Genomic DNA, 17,278 nt, shown 5'->3' with positions numbered 1-17,278 from the left:
ATAGTCTTGTGAACAGAAATCCAAAACCTCCAGCCTCCACTCACCTAACCTGATATATATGTATACATATATGTATTAAAGAATGATTAGCCACTCCTATCCTCACATACACAAGTAGTTAGATTGTACATGTAGCATTTAGGTGGCAGCAAAGCATGATGGGATACTTGACCATTATGGGAACAGTTCGTGACTCACACTGTAAAAGCTGACAAAAGGCAGGTTTGTTGGATTTATGACCACCACCTCGCTTATCTCCAGAACACATTAAGGAATGTTTACCCAAGGCCGAGGCTGACATTGTTTATTCTGATGTGGAGATGCCGGTGATGGACTGGGGTTGACAATTGTAAACAATTTTACAACACCAAGTTATAGTCCAGCAATTTTATTTTAAATTCACAAGCTTTCGGAGATTTCCTCCTTCCTCAGGCAAATGTTTCAAGAGCTCCTTGAAGCCTACGCATTTATACATATAGAACAATACATGGTGTTTACAGACTGCCCCTGCAACTGCCCGTTGCCAAGGCAATCACCGTGTTCAGACAGAGAGGTGTCACCTGCAGAACCCCCGAATACACATTCAACAAAAAAACAAACAGGGAAAAAAAACAGAGAAAAAAAACAGAGAGAGGCAGAAACATCCGGAAGGCAGAGAGAGCCAGCAAATGACCCATTATATTAAAAACAGATAACATTTGTTCGCTGGTGGGGTAACGTGTAGCGTGACATGAACCCAAGATCCCGGTTGAGGCCGTCCTCATGGGTGCGGAACTTGGCTATCAATTTCTGCTCGACGATTTTGCGTTGTCGTGTGTCTCGAAGGCCGCCTTGGAGTACGCTTACCCGAAGGTCGGTGGATGAATGTCCTTGACTGCTGAAGTGTTCCCCGACTGGGAGGGAACCCTCCTGTTTGGCGATTGTTGCGCGGTGTCCGTTCATCCGTTGTCGCAGCGTCTGCATGGTCTCGCCAATGTACCATGCTCTGGGGCATCCTTTCCTGCAACGTATGAGGTAGACAACGTTGGCCGAGTCACAGGAGTATGAACCATGCACCTGGTGGGTGGTGTCCTCTCGTGTGATGGTGGTATCTGTGTCGATGATCTGGCATGTCTTGCAGAGGCGTGGAGATGGCCGCAGCGAGGTGTTCGTCGTCATCGATGACATGTTGAAGGCTGCGGAGAACATGGCGTAGTTTCTCCGCTGCGGGGAAGTATTGGACGACGCAGGGTACTCTGTTGGTTGCGTTCCGTGTTAGTCTTCTGAGGAGGTCGATGCTATTTTTCGCTGTTGCCCGTCGGAACTGTCGATCGACGAGTCGAGCGGCATATTGACAACGGGCAGTTGGAAATATTATCTGTAATCATCAGGCATTGTTCTCTGACTATAAATGCAGCAACGTTCAAGGAAGCCCACACTTCACCTGACGAAGGAGAAAGCTTCCGTATGCTTGTGATTTTCAAATACAACTGTTGGACGATGACCTGGTGTTGTTCGATTCCTTACATTTGTCAACCCCAGTCCATCACCGGCATCTCGACGTGATGGTTTTCGATCATGAATGAGTTCCATGGTGGAATGGTGCTTATCAGAAACGCTGAAACTGGCAATCCGAGTTCGAATCTCAGTAGGACCTGTTTTGTTTTTGTCCCATTTGTTTGCAACTGAAGAGTGAAAAAATAAAATGCCGCTGGAATCCACTCCCTGCTGGTGGGAAGTTGACACCTCAATCAATGAGGTTCCAGTTTCTTCTATCGTTTTCAGTTCATCAGCTTAACGGGACTTTTGCTTTCCCAAATCAGCAGAAGAGAAAGTTTTATTTTGTTCAATGCTGAGTTTCACTGCACCAAAGAATGGTGTTTGCTGAACATTTCTTTGCAATCTGCATTCAGTGGTCAAACATGCAGCAATTCAAAGCGCTGTTTCTAGAAAGGCAGGTATTGCTTGGATCATGTCCACGGGCAACGTTTACATTTTCTTTGCAAGAAGTTCCAGTTTTGCTGATGGGAGAGCTTTGTCGGTAGCCTCGAGGTGTCAGTGATGTGGCATTATGGCAGTGCAAGAAGAAAGCCAAGTGTCTTTGACTGGTGGGTGCCGGCTGAAGTAATCAGTTGGATTCCATCGTTCAATGGTTAGCATTCTGGACTTGGACTCCAGCGATCAAATTCAAATCTCGATTAAATCTCGAATTTTGTCCTGTTTGTTTTAAAATTGAGTGCAAACAAGAAAAGAACATTTGGAATCCAATCCCTGTTGGTGGGGAGTTCGCAGCTTTATTCATTGAGGATCGAACTATTTTCTTTTCACCCTGAACTTCATGCATCAGTGCCTTGCAATATTTATGCACTGATTGTCAAACAAGACGAGCTGCGCTGAGCAGTGTGAAACAGAAGCAGCAACGAGGGAACCGATGGATTTGACAGTAGCTGTGTGATTGGCTAATCATCTATACTTATCAGAGGGGAAAGTGGGGAAGCTGAAAGTATGGATGAGACAGGGCCCAGCCAAAATGGCAGGTTGGGATTGACCAGTGCTTGCAGTTTTGCTGATGGCAGACGTTCGCCACGAGCCTCGTGCAGTCAATGATGCAGCGCCATGGCGATGCTGATAAAGGAGCCCAGTATCTTTGAAGGGAGGGGGCCGCTTCTTTCAATGAATGGGTTCCATGGTGTAATGATGAGCACTCTGGATTTTGAATTTAGTGATACGAGTTCGAATCTCTGTGAAACCTCAACTGTTGTCCCATTCGTTAGTAACTTCTGGGAAAACAAATAAAGGCACCTGGAATCCCATTCCTGTTCGTGGGCAGTTCGCAGCCTCAATCAATGAGACTCGAGCTCCTTCTATAAATTTGGCCTTTTGTGAAAGGCAAATCGTATTGAACGAACTTGATAGAGTTTTTGATGAGGTAACGTAGAGGGTTGATGACGGCAATGCGATTGATGTAGTGTATATAAACTTTCAGAAGGCGTTTGATAAAGTGCCTTTTTCATAGACTTGTCATCAAGATTGATACCCATCGAATAAAAGGAGCAGTCGCAACATGGATACAAAATTGCCTCAGTAACAGGAACCAGAGAGGAGTGATGAACGGTTGTATTTCGGATTGGAGCGAGGTGTGCAGTAATGTTCCCCACAGGTCGGTGGTCGCACCACTGGCCTTTTTAATATTTATTAATGAATTAGACTTGGGTTTACAGGGAACAATTTCCAAATTTGCAGATGACACAACCCTTGGAAGTGTAGTGAACTGTGAGGAGGTTAGGGATTGAACAAAAGAACATAAGCAATAGGAGCAGGAGTAGGCCAATCGGCCCCTCGAGCCTGCTCCGCCATTCAATAAGATCATGGCTAATCTGATCCTAACCTCAAATCTAAATTCATGTCCAATTTGCTGCCAGCTCCCCATAACCCATAATTCCCTTTACTTCTAGGAAACTGTCTATTTCTGTTTTAAATTTATTTAATGATGCAGCTTTCACAGCTTCTTGGGGCAGCAAATTCCACAGACCTACTACCCTCTGAGTGAAGAAGTTTCTCCTCATCTCAGTTTTGAAAGAGCAGCCCCTTATTCTAAGATTATGCCCGCTAGTTCTAGTTTCACCCATCCTTGGGAACATCCTTACCTCATCCACCCGATCAAGCCCCTTCACAATCTTATATATTCAATAAGATCGCCTCTCATTCTCCTGAACTCCAATGAGTAGAGTCCCAATCTACTCAACCTCTCCTCATATGTCCGCCCGCTCATCCCCGGGATTAACCGAGTGAACCTTCTTTGTACTGCCTCGTGAGCAAGTATGTATTTTCTTTAGTATGGAGACCAAATCTGTATGCAGTATTCCAGGTGCGGTCTCACCAATACCTTATATAACTGCAGCAATACCTCCCTGTTTTTATATTCTATCCCCCTAGCAATAAAAGCCAACATTCAGTTGGCCTTCTTGATCACCTGCTGCACCTGCATACTAACTTTTTGATTTTCTTGCACTAAGACCCCCAGATCCCTTTGCACTGCAGTACTTTCCAGTTTCTCGCCATCAAGATAATAACTTGCTCTCTGATTTTTCCTGCCAAAGTGCATAACCTCACATTTTCCAATATTGTATTGCAATATTGACTTCAAGTGGATATAGAAATTTAACGCAGAAATATGCAAGGTGATACATCTCGTTAGGAAGAACGAGGAGTAGCAATATATATTAGAGGGCTCAATTCGAAAAGGGGTACAGGAACAGAGATCTCGGGGTATATGTGCACAAATCGTTGAATGCTGCGAGGCAGGTTGAGAAAGCGGTTCAAAAAAGCATACGGGATCCTGGGCTTTATAAATTGAGGCATCGACCACTAAAGCACGGAATTCATGATGAACCTTTATGAAACATGAGTTCGACAACAACTGGAGTATAGTGTCCAGTTCTGGGCACTGCACTTTAGGAAAAATGTGAAGGCCTAAGAGGGTGTGCAGAAAAGATGAACGAGAATGATTCCAGGGATGAGGGACTTCAGTTACGTGGATAGACTGGAGAAGCTGGGGTTGTTCTTCTTGGAACAGAGAATGATGTGGAGACCCCACCAGCGAATAAAAGTTATCTGTTTTTAATACAACGGGTCATTCTCTGTCTTTCTCTTCCTTTCGGATTTTTCTCCATCTCTCTGTCTTGTGTGATGGACGTTTGTATATTCGGTGGTCCTGCAGGTAGCACCGCTCTGTCTGAACACTTTGATTGCCTTGAAAACGGGCAGTTGGAAAGATTATCTGTAATCACCAGGTATTGTTCTCTGACGATAAATTCAAGGATTCCCACACTCAGCCGACGAAGGAGATAATCTCCGAAAGCTTGTGATTCTTACCTGGTGTTGTAAGATTCTTCACATTTGGAACAGAGAAGATTGAGAGCGGATTTGATAGAGGTATTTAAAATCATGAGGGGTGTTGACAGAATAGATGGAGACGAATGCTTCCTATTGGCGGAAGTGTCAAGAACCAGAGACCATCAATTTAAGGTGACTGGCAAAAGAACCAAAGGTGACATGAGTGGTTAGGATCTGGAATGCACTGCCAGGGGTCATGGTGGAGGCAGATTCAATCGTGGCTTTCAAAAGGCAACGGTATAAATACTTGAAAGGAATACATTCCCGGGGATACGGAGATAGGGCGAGGGGGTGGGATTGGCTGGATTGCTTTTGCATAGAGCTGGCAGGACTCGATGGGCCGAACGGCCTCCTTCCGTGATGTTACCTTTCTATGAGTCTCTAAGCTCAGCCTGTCTTTTTGCTTTCCTAAATCTTCAGAAGAGAAAGTTGCTTTATGTGCAAAGCTGCGCTTCACTGCGCCAAAAAATGGTGTTTGCTGAATTTTTCTTTGCAATCTGCATTCATCAGGCAAACATGTACAAATTCAAAGCACTGTCTCTTGAAATGCAGGCATTGCTTGGATCGTGTCCTCCGGTAAAGTTTACATTTTGTTTTACGCCAATCTTCATGCATCAGTGCCTTGCAATATTTATTCATAGATTATCCGGCAAGACTATAATAGGAGCTGCGCTGAGCAGATTGAAACAGAAGCAGTGACGAGGGAAGTGATAGGTTTGACTCGGAGCTGTGTGATTGGCTGAGCATCGATACAAAGCAGGAGGCAAAGGGTGGAAGCTGAAGGTGTGGATAAGAAAGGGCCGAGTCAAAGTGGCAGTTTGGAATTGTTATATACATCGACACACATTCATAGCTACATACACACTCACAGCCAGACATATACACACAAACATACACACACCAATAATCTTAAAGTTACACAGGACAACTAGCCAAACAGTGGTAGCATCATGCGATCGAGAGAGTTCAGCGATCCCACAACCAACTGATCAGATCTAAGCCCTGCAATCCTGCCACACCCAGTTGTGAATTGTGGTGGACAATCAAACAACTAACGGGTGGAGTCTCTGTGAACTTTCCCATCCTCAATGACGGTATAGCCCAGCAATTGAGTGCAAAGCGTTTGCAACGATCTTGAGTCAGAAGTGCAGAGTGGATGATCCATCTCGGCCTCTTCCCGACATCCCAACCATCACAGAAGGCAGTCTAACATCGAGGTGAAGAGTAACGCTGAGAGCAGATTTTAAAACCACTGGAATATCAGTTAAATTTAATTGAGGCAAGTGGGAAACTCCGAGTCAGTTTTACACTGTATTTTCCGCATTGAATATTGCAGATAAATGAGAAAAAAGTTTGTAAAGGCGGCCAAAATTGAACGTCCCCATCAGAGAGTTGCACTCCGGTCGCCTGTATGATAGGTGGGGATACTCAGTGGTCCGTGGAATGTTGAACAAACTGTCCTCAAATAAATAGTTCAAACTGAATCACTAAAATATGAAGCACCTGTGGTGAACATACATCCACCCCCGGAACCAGTTCCTCGTTAGTATCGTGATGAGTATCAACGACCATCACACTGGAGGCCAGGGTTCAATTCACTGATGGTGAATTGAAAGCTGCACTCTCATTTATCTGCAATATTGGATGAGGGAAATACAGTGAAAAACTGGCTCGGACTTTCCACGATTTAATTTCACTGATATTCCAGCGGTTTTAAAATCTGCTCTCTGCTTCACTCTTCACCTCGATGTCAGAACAAGAATAATGAGGCAGAAATAAAACGCAGAATCGCGCTGTGAACAGACGCGGGCTAATTCACCAGCCCGAAACAGAAAGAGACAGAAAACTGCTCACTGTTCCAGGAACATTCTGGAATGCAATGATAACCCCGGTATCTCTTCTCGACTACAAACCGTCTTCTTGAACCCCCTGCCTCCTCCACCCTCACCACAAAAAGTGCGAGGAGCTCATGGACTACTTTGTCACCAAGATTGAGATCATCCGTTCAGCTGCCGCTTCCCTCCCTTCCTCCAGCCAACCACTTCACGGTTCACCCCTAAACTCGCATCTTTATCTCCTACCTCCCCGCATGCTCTCTCCGAGCTTATCTTGACCAGAACACACACCTCCTCCTTCGTCGAATCTATTCTCACCAAACTGCTGACCACGCAATTTGATTTCCTGGCCTCCATGTTAGCGGATATTGTTAACGGTTCCCTCTCCTCAGGTCCTGTCGTCCTCCCTTTCAGGCTCTGAGTTCAGGGATTCCCTCCCTAAACATCTCCTCCTTTAAGACCTTCCTTAAAACCTGCCTCTCTGACAAAGATTTTGGCCACCTGTTCAATTATCTCCTTTTTTGGCTCGGTGTGAAAAGTTTTTTGAAAATCGCCCCTGCGAAGTTCCTTACTGTTTAATTCACAAATGAGGTAAATATCACACAGGAGACTCGGACAAAGAAGGCTCAGCTTGGAGTCGGACACAGGAACTCCTGTTTATTGGGCAAGACTGGCTAAGGCAGGGAGCTAAATCAAGCAGCAATCGCGTCCGCTGCTTTCACTTATATCCATCAGCTACCTGCAGCTGTCTGTTGGAATTTGAGGCCGTTTTGTATTGTTCTACTCCTCTTGTCTATTTCCCTGTGTTTACCGATACTGTCTGTATCTCTCACTGTGTTTATCTCTCTGTGTCAATCTGTGGGTTGTTTCTGAACCAACACGTGTGTTTGTGTCTGTTTGTTTGTTACATGAAAGAAATGAGGGGATCAGACAATTCTCCCTCTGACACTGGGGAAATAATGAGTCAAACTTTATAACAAGATATTGTTTATTGTGATGCAGCAAAGGAAACATTCCATCTTGAATGATTTTGGTTCACTTATGTACACACAGGAACTGTGACCCCAACGTGTTACAGACACGGCGCCTTTAAATTGATATCAGACACGCTAACATTGCACACAATGTGCTGGCAGCGCGCTGATGACCTTCCTGTGTATACGGGCCTTTCAGACACTTCGTGTGACACCAGATCTTTCCAATCCCCGCCAACTCCGAGTCAACGAGACATCCGTCAGAAGCAGCATTCACCACCAGGGCAGATACCTTTGCCGGACTGCAGCAAATCTAATGCTGAAAATAAAAAGCAGCATGGACAGTATCTGGAAAACAGTTACCCTTTCCGTGTTCAGACTTTAGTTAGAACGGTAAACAGGGCTTTTGGTAAATATAAACTTGGTCTGTATGAGTGCGCTGTTGTTTTATTAACTATGGGAATGCACATGTGAGTGTGACGTTTACATATGAACTTTGGGCGTATGTGTTTGAGTGCGATGTTTTCATATGAAGTGAGGAAAGAACGGGAGGGGCAATTGCTCCCGGGGTTATATTGTCATCCAAGACGATTATACAAAGTCCAACTTGCGGTGGTGCTGAAATAGCTCAGTTGCGAGAGCGGCAGACTGAAGATCTGAAGGTCCCTGATTTAACACTGAGTTTCAGCACTTTTTATTTCGACCCTCTCTAGTTTTATATGGAATCAGGAATCAATGTTTTAGGGATGCGGCGCGCAGTGTTTATGGAAACAGTGTAATTAAATTGGATACTTTACTCTGTTCCTTCTCCAACACAGACTCTTATCGATCGATTTGCGCCTTCGTCGAGTTTAAAATGGGTTCCTCAGTGATAGAAATGAAGCGGTAACAATCCTGAAACCTTCGCGGATATATTTGTTCCAGCACTTTGTGACGGTCTCGATTTCCATTGAAAATTTCAATCAGCAAATCCCAGCGGTTGTTTTTTAGTTTGACAAAGTAATTTATGTCCTTGACTGGTTCTTGGATATGATCGATATGCGGTTTTCCTTACCCGTACAGATATATAATTAAATGCATTCGGTCATTTCTCAAATTACATTTGCATAAATAAATAAATCGCAGTATCTGTGGAGAGTATGCTGGCTCTCTCCTCGAAGCATTGAGTTGCGTGAGCGACGGGCGCGACAGAACTGCGAATGGCGGTTGAAAGTTGAACATTTGGCAAGTTGGGGCGGCGCAGTAAGATCGGAAGTGTTCCGCCTTGATCTTAACAGTTCTGTTGAAACATGCGATTGCATCGAGTAGAGGATAAATGTAAATAGCGGAAAAGCCAGATTTTAAAACGCGTGTGTAGGAAATTAAAGTGCGATCTTGTGTGTGAGAAGAGCACAAGAAAGTTGTGCTTGAAGCTGCGCCCTTGAGGAAAGTTTCTGGTTGTCAGGAAAACGGCGATCGTTGAAGCTCAGAAATAAATCCAGAAACTGCTGGCAACACTCAGCAGGGCAGGTATTATCTGTGGACAGATACTCGCTTCACCGGGGCGTCATTGTGCACTTTCTTCATACTTCACGTTATTCACATCTAACACTCGCAACACCTCCGTGCACCAATCAGGACCTTGCTGATTTGAGCAGAGATCAGCGAGCAATGCAAAATTCATCCACCGTGGCTTCGGATTGAAGCGAGGCCCAAGACTTCTGGTTGAATTTCAGGAAGGAACCGACACATCAAACGGTAAATGCAATAATGGCGCGGATGAGATACAAAACCATGCGTGCAGAGCACAATGGATCAGGAATCCATCACCTCAAACACTCGGCCACCTCGTCGCATGAATATTGCTCAGAAAGTCCATTTATTTGATTCGTTCAATGGAAATTCCTCGACTCAAAGGTCAAAATGCAAGAAAACCACATTTCAATCACCAGATATCAGATTCTGAAGGCAGAACTTTGACAGGTGGTCGCGTGGCCGAGCGGTCTAAGGCGCTGGATTAAGACTCCAGTCTCTTCGGGGGCGTGGGTTCGAATCCCACCCGCTGCCAGCGTGTAAAGTGCTTGCTATTTTTTCCTCATCACCAAACAACCTTCTTTTCCAAGCAGCACCGGGCGCGACATTGCTGTTGTTCGGGCATGACTGCCCCACCTGATGCGCTTCGCCTTGATCGTCTCCTCGTCGATGCTCTGCGTTGAGGTCGCAGTTTGTTCGGTTTGAATACGAGCTACAGTATAGTTTCGATTGCCTCTTTTGTTCTCTACCACATACACTAATAGAATGCAGCAAGAAATCAATCTTTTGCACAAAAAAGAAATATTTTTTGTTGCTGGCAAAAACCGAACCATTCCTTCAAATCCAGCACTCTCACATGCCTGGACTTGATGCTCCACATTTCAAACTGGCCTGTTTTCCCCACTTTTTCTTCCTTCCCCAGCCAATATGCCGCCTTTCCTTTCTTCCTTCCACTTCATGGAAACTTTCCTGCGGCATTGCCGACTCCAGCATTCACTTTCATGATCTCACGCCTTTAAGTTTGTTCTGCTACGACCACTGTTTCCATTGGGCAGATGTCCGATTCGCACCAATGTTCATTTGCGCCTTGAAACCAGTCGATACATTTCGATCTGCGTGACCGCTCGACAGACAAACACGATGAAAGCAGGGCTGGCCTCTGGAAAGACAGCCGCCCGATTGTTCACGAATTTTACTTGTCGAATCTTGTGATCCAGGTGATGGTAACTGAAGAACTGGATTTTGTTTTGATGCTTTTTCAAATTTTTGTGGCGCAGGAAGCTGTGTGCGGATAAGCCAGATTTTAAAGCGAGTGTGTCGGAAAGTAAAGAGCGATGTTGTGTGTGAGTAGAGCTCAAGAAAGTTGTGCTTGAAGCTGCGCCCTTGAGTAAAGTTTCAAGTTGTCAGGAAAAGGGCTATCGTGAAATCTCAAAAATAAATCCAGAAACTGCTGGCAACACTCAGCAGGTCAGGTATTATCTGTGGACAGATACTCGCTTTACCGGGGCGTCATTGTGCACTTTCTTGATACTTCACTTTATTCACATCTTACACTCGCAACACCTCCGTGCACCAATCAGGACCTTGCTGATTTGAGCAGAGATCAGCGAGCAATGCAAAATTAATTTTGCCCTTGAGTAAAGTTTCAAGTTGTCAGGAAAAGGGCTGTCGTGAAATCTGCGTGACCGCTCGACAGACAAACACGATGAAAGCAGGGCTGGCCTCTGGAAAGACAGCCGCCCGATTGTTCACGAATTTTACTTGTCGAATCTTGTGATCCAGGTGATGGTAACTGAAGAACTGGATTTTGTTTTGATGCTTTTTCAAATTTTTGTGGCGCAGGAAGCTGTGTGCGGATAAGCCAGATTTTAAAGCGAGTGTGTCGGAAAGTAAAGAGCGATGTTGTGTGTGAGTAGAGCTCAAGAAAGTTGTGCTTGAAGCTGCGCCCTTGAGTAAAGTTTCAAGTTGTCAGGAAAAGGGCTATCGTGAAATCTCAAAAATAAATCCAGAAACTGCTGGCAACACTCAGCAGGTCAGGTATTATCTGTGGACAGATACTCGCTTTACCGGGGCGTCATTGTGCACTTTCTTGATACTTCACGTTATTCACATCTAACACTCGCAACACCTCCGTGCACCAATCAGGACCTTGCTGATTTGAGCAGAGATCAGCGAGCAATGCAAAATTCATCCACCGTGGCTTCGGATTGGAGCGAGGCCCAAGACATCTGGTTGAATTTCAGGAAGGAACCGACACATCAAACGGTAAATGCAATAATGGCGCGGATGAGATACAAAACCATGCGTGCAGAGCACAATGGATCAGGAATCCATCACCTCAAACACTCGGCCACCTCGTCGCATGAATATTGCTCAGAAAGCCCATTTATTTGATTCGTTCAATGGAAAATCCTCGACTCAAAGGTCAAAATGCAAGAAAACCACATTTCAATCACCAGATATCAGATTCTGAAGGCAGAACTTTGACAGGTGGTAGCGTGGCCGAGCGGTCTAAGGCGCTGGATTAAGGCTCCAGTCTCTTCGGGGGCGTGGGTTCGAATCCCACCGCTGCCAGCGTGTATAGTGCTTGCTATTTTTTCCTCATCACCAAACATCCTTCTTTTCCAAGCAGCACCGGGCGCGACATTGCTGTTGTTCGGGCATGACTGCCCCACCTGATGCGCTTCGCCTTGATCGTCTCCTCGTCCATGCTCTGCGTTGAGGTCGCAGTTTGTTCGGTTTGAATACGAGCTACAGTATAGTTTCGATTACCTCTTTTGTTCTCTACCACATACACTAATAGAATGCAGCAAGAAATCAATCTTTTGCACAAAAAAGAAATATTTTTTGTTGCTGGCAAAAACCTAACCATTCCTTCAAATCCAGCACTCTCACATGCCTGTACTTGATGCTCCACAGTTCAAACTGGCCTGTTTTCCACACTTTTTCTTCCTTCCACAGCCAATATTCCGCCTTTCCTTTCTTCCTTCCACTTCATGGAAACTTTCCTGCGGCATTGCCGACTCCAGCATTCACTTTCATGATCTCACGCCTTTAATTTTGTTCTGCTGCGACCACTGTTTCTATTGGGCAGATGTCCGATTCGCACCAATGTTCATTTGCGCCTTGAAACCAGTCGATACATTTCGATCTGCGTGACCGCTCGACAGACAAACACGATGAAAGCAGGGCTGGCCTCTGGAAAGACAGCCGCCCGATTGTTCACGAATTTTACTTGTCGAATCTTGTGATCCAGGTGATGGTAACTGAAGAACTGGATTTTGTTTTGATGCTTTTTCAAATTTTTGTGGCACAGGAAGCTGTGTGCGGATAAGCCAGATTTTAAAGCGAGTGTGTCGGAAAGTAAAGAGCGATGTTGTGTGTGAGTAGAGCTCAAGAAAGTTGTGCTTGAAGCTGCGCCCTTGAGTAAAGTTTCAAGTTGTCAGGAAAAGGGCTATCGTGAAATCTCAAAAATAAATCCAGAAACTGCTGGCAACACTCAGCAGATCAGGTATTATCTGTGGACAGATACTCCCTTCACCGGGGCGTCATTGTGCACTTTCTTGATACTTCACGTTATTCACATCTAACACTCGCAACAACTCCGTGCACCAATCAGGACCTTGCTGATTTGAGCAGAGATCAGCGAGCAATGCAAAATTCATCCACCGTGGCATCGGATTGAAGCGAGGCCCAAGACTTCTGGTTGAATTTCAGGAAGGAACCGACACATCAAACGGTAAATGCAATAATGGCGCGGATGAGATACAAAACCATGCGTGCAGAGCACAATGGATCAGGAATCCATCACCTCAAACACTCGGCCACCTCGTCGCATGAATATTGCTCAGAAAGCCCATTTATTTGATTCGTTCAATGGAAATTCCTCGACTCAAAGGTCAAAATGCAAGAAAACCACATTTCAATCACCAGATATCAGATTCTGAAGGCAGAGCTTTGACAGGTGGTAGCGTGGCCGAGAGGTCTAAGGCGCTGGATTATGGATCCAGTATTTTCGGGGGCGTGGGTTCGAATGCCAGCGTGTAAAGTGCTTGCTATTTTTTCCTCATCACCAAACATCCTTCTTTTCCAAGCAGCACCGGGCGCGACATTGCTGTTGTTCGGGCATGACTGCCCCACCTGATGCGCTTCGCCTTGATCGTATCCTCGTCCATGCTCTGCGTTGAGGTCGCAGTTTGTTCGGTTTGAATACGAGCTACAGTATAGTTTCGATTACCTCTTTTGTTCTCTACCACATACACTAATAGAATGCAGCAAGAAATCAATCTTTTGCACAAAAAAGAAATATTTTTTGTTGCTGGCAAAAACCTAACCATTCCTTCAAATCCAGCACTCTCACATGCCTGTACTTGATGCTCCACAGTTCAAACTGGCCTGTTTTCCCCACTTTTTCTTCCTTCCACAGCCAATATGCCGCCTTTCCTTTCTTCCTACCACTTCATGGAAACTTTCCTGCGGCATTGCCGACTCCAGCATTCACTTTCCTGATCTCACGCCTTGAAGTTTGTTCTGCTGCGACCACTGTTTCCATTGGGCAGATGTCCGATTCGCACCAATGTTCATTTGCGCCTTGAAACCAGTCGATACATTTCGATCTGCGTGACCGCTCGACAGACAAACACGATGAAAGCAGGGCTGGCCTCTGGAAAGACAGCCGCCCAATTGTTCACGAATTTTACTTGTCGAATCTTGTGATCCAGGTGATGGTAACTGAAGAACTGGATTTTGTTTTGATGCTTTTTGGATTTTTTCTTTCAGCAGTTGAGTTGCGTGACCGACGGGCAGCGCTACAGAGCTGCGAGTTCCGGTTGAGAGGTGCACATTTGGCAAGTTGGAGCGGCCCAGGAAGATCGGAAGTGTTCCGCCTTGATCTTAATAGTTCTGTTTAAACATGGGATTGAATCGAGTAGAGGATAAATGTAAAGAGCGCCTGTGGCGAAAAAGGAGCGATTGCAGGCCAAGAGCGAAAGATGTTTCAAATTTTCGTGGCGCAGGAAGCTGTGTGCGGATCAGCCAGATTTTAAAGCGATTGTGTCGGAAAGTAAAGAGCGATGTTGTGTGTGAGTAGATCTCAAGAAAGTTGTGCTTGAAGCTGCGCCCTTGAGTAAAGTTTCAAGTTGTCAGGAAAAGGGCTATCGTGAAATCTCAAAAATAAATCCAGAAACTGCTGGCAACACTCAGCAGGTCAGGTATTATCTGTGGACAGATACTCGCTTTACCGGGGCGTCATTGTGCACTTTCTTGATACTTCACGTTATTCACATCTTACACTCGCAACACCTCCGTGCACCAATCAGGACCTTGCTGATTTGAGCAGAGTTCAGCGAGCAATGCAAAATTCATCCACCGTGGCTTCGGATTGGAGCGAGGCCCAAGACTTCTGGTTGAATTTCAGGAAGGAACCGACACATCAAACGGTAAATGCAATAATGGCGCGGATGAGATACAAAACCATGCGTGCACAGCACAATGGATCAGGAATCCATCACCTCAAACACTCGGCCACCTCGTCGCATGAATATTGCTCAGAAAGCCCATTTATTTGATTCGTTCAATGGAAAATCCTCGACTCAAAGGTCAAAATGCAAGAAAACCACATTTCAATCACCAGATATCAGATTCTGAAGGCAGAGCTTTGACAGGTGGGAGCGTGGCCGAGCGGTCTAAGGCGCTGGATTAAGGCTCCAGTATATTCGGGGGCGTGGGTTCCAATCCCACCGCTGCCAGCGTGTCTAGTGCTTGCTATTTTTTCCTCATCACCAAACATCCTTCTTTTCCAAGCAGCACCGGGCGCGACATTGCGGTTGTTCGGGCATGACTGCCCCACCTGATGCGCTTCGCCTTGATCGTATCCTCGTCCATGCTCTGCGTTGAGGTCGCAGTTTGTTCGGTTTGAATACGAGCTACAGTGTAGTTTCGATTACCTCTTTTGTTCTCTACCACATACACTAATAGAATGCAGCAAGAAATCAATCTTTTGCACAAAAAAGAAATATTTTTGTTGCTGGCAAAAACCTAACTATTCCTTCAAATCCAGCACTCTCACATGCCTGGACTTGATGCTCCACAGTTTAAACTGGCCTGTTTTCCCCACTTTTTCTTCCTTCCACAGCCAATATGCCGCCTTTCCTTTCTTCCTTCCACTTCATGGAAACTTTCCTGCGGCATTGCCGACTCCAGCATTCACTTTCATGATCTCACGCCTTTAATTTTGTTCTGCTGCGACCACTGTTTCTATTGGGCAGATGTCCGATTCGCACCAATGTTCATTTGCGCCTTGAAGCCAGTCGATACATTTCGATCTGCGTGACCGCTGGACAGACAAACATGATGAAAGCAGGGCTGGCCTCTGGAAAGACAGCCGCCCGATTGTTCACGAATTTTATTTGTCGAATCTTGTGATCCAGGTGATGGTAACTGAAGAACTGGATTTTGTTTTGATGCTTTTTGGATTTTTTCTTTCAGCAGTTGAGTTGCGTGACCGACGGGCAGCGCTACAGAGCTGCGAGTGGCGGTTGAGAGGTGCACATTTGGCAAGTTGGAGCGGCCCAGGAAGATCGGAAGTGTTCCGCCTTGATCTTAATAGTTCTGTTTAAACATGGGATTGAATCGAGTAGAGGATAAATGTAAAGAGCGCCTGTGGCGAAAAAGGAGCGATTGCAGGCCAAGAGCGAAAGGTGTTTCAAATTTTCGTGGCGCAGGAAGCTGTGTGCGGATAAGCCAGATTTTAAAGCGAGTGTGTCGGAAAGTAAAGAGCGATGTTGTGTGTGAGTAGAGCTCAAGAAAGTTGTGCTTGAAGCTGCGCCCTTGAGTAAAGTTTCAAGTTGTCAGGAAAAGGGCTATCGTGAAAGCTCAAAAATAAATCCAGAAACTGCTGGCAACACTCAGCAGGTCAGGTATTATCTGTGGACAGATACTCGCTTGACCGGGGCGTCATTGTGCACTTTCTTGATACTTCACTTTATTCACATCTTACACTCGCAACACCTCCGTGCACCAATTTTTCCTTGCTGATTTGAGCAGAGATCAGCGAGCAATGCAAAATTCATCCACCGTGGCTTCGGATTGGAGCGAGGCCCAAGACTTCTGGTTGAATTTCAGGAAGGAACCGACACATCAAACGGTAAATGCAATAATGGCGCGGATGAGATACAAAACCATGCGTGCAGAGCACAATGGATCAGGAATCCATCACCTCAAACACTCGGCCACCTCGTCGCATGAATATTGCTCAGAAAGCCCATTTATTTGATTCGTTCAATGGAAATTCCTCGACTCAAAGGTCAAAATGCAACAAAACCACATTTCAATGGCCAGATATCAGATTCTGAAGGCAGAGATTTGACAGGTGGTAGCGTGGCCGTGCGGTCTAAGGCGCTGGAGTAAGGCTCCAAATCTTCGGGTGCGTGGGTTCGAATCCCACCGTTGCCAGCGTGTAAAGTGCTTGCTATTTTTTCCTCATCACCAAACATCCTTCTTTTCCAAGCAGCACCGGGCGCGACATTGCTGTTGTTCGGGCATGACTGCCCCACCTGATGCGCTTCGCCTTGATCGTATCCGAGTCCATGCTCTGCGTTGAGGTCGCAGTTTGTTCGGTTTGAATCCGAGCTACAGTGTAGTTTCGATTACCTGTTTTGTTCTCTACCACATACACTAATAGAATGCAGCAAGAAATCAATCTTTTGCACAAAAAAGAAATATTTTTTGTTGCTGGCAAAAACCTAACCATTCCTTCAAATCCAGCACTCTCACATGCCTGTACTTGATGCTCCACATTTCAAACTGGCCTGTTTTCCCCACTTTTTCTTCCTTCCACAGCCAATATGCCGCCTTTCCTTTCTTCCTTCCACTTCATGGAAACTTTCCTGCGGCATTGCCGACTCCAGCATTCACTTTCATGATCTCACGCCTTTAAGTTTGTTCTGCTGCGACCACTGTTTCCATTGGGCAGATGTCCGATTCGCAACAATGTTCATTTGCGCCTTGAAACCAGTCGATACATTTCGATCTGCGGGACCGCTCGACAGACAAACACGATGAAAGCAGGGCTGGCCTCTGGAA

At 45.6% G+C, this 17,278-nt stretch overlaps 3 non-coding genes across 3 annotated transcripts; all 3 read left to right on the top strand.

The window, feature by feature from the left end:
• The first annotated feature begins 9,648 nt into the window (after positions 1–9,648).
• On the top strand, positions 9,649–9,731 carry trnal-aag (transfer RNA leucine (anticodon AAG)). The gene has a single exon. It is a non-coding gene; the product is annotated as a tRNA-Leu (tRNA).
• Positions 9,732–11,688: 1,957 nt separating this feature from the next.
• On the top strand, positions 11,689–11,770 carry trnal-aag (transfer RNA leucine (anticodon AAG)). Its single transcript has one exon. It is a non-coding gene; the product is annotated as a tRNA-Leu (tRNA).
• A 3,091-nt stretch (positions 11,771–14,861) lies between these two features.
• On the top strand, positions 14,862–14,943 carry trnal-aag (transfer RNA leucine (anticodon AAG)). The gene has a single exon. It is a non-coding gene; the product is annotated as a tRNA-Leu (tRNA).
• The last annotated feature ends 2,335 nt before the right edge of the window (positions 14,944–17,278 follow it).

The sequence above is a fragment of the Heptranchias perlo genome, chromosome 35 (assembly GCF_035084215.1).
Source record: "Heptranchias perlo isolate sHepPer1 chromosome 35, sHepPer1.hap1, whole genome shotgun sequence".
Classification (NCBI taxonomy): domain Eukaryota; kingdom Metazoa; phylum Chordata; class Chondrichthyes; order Hexanchiformes; family Hexanchidae; genus Heptranchias; species Heptranchias perlo.
Note: the sequence above shows the minus strand (reverse complement) of the source record. Positions and strands in the feature narration are given on the sequence as shown.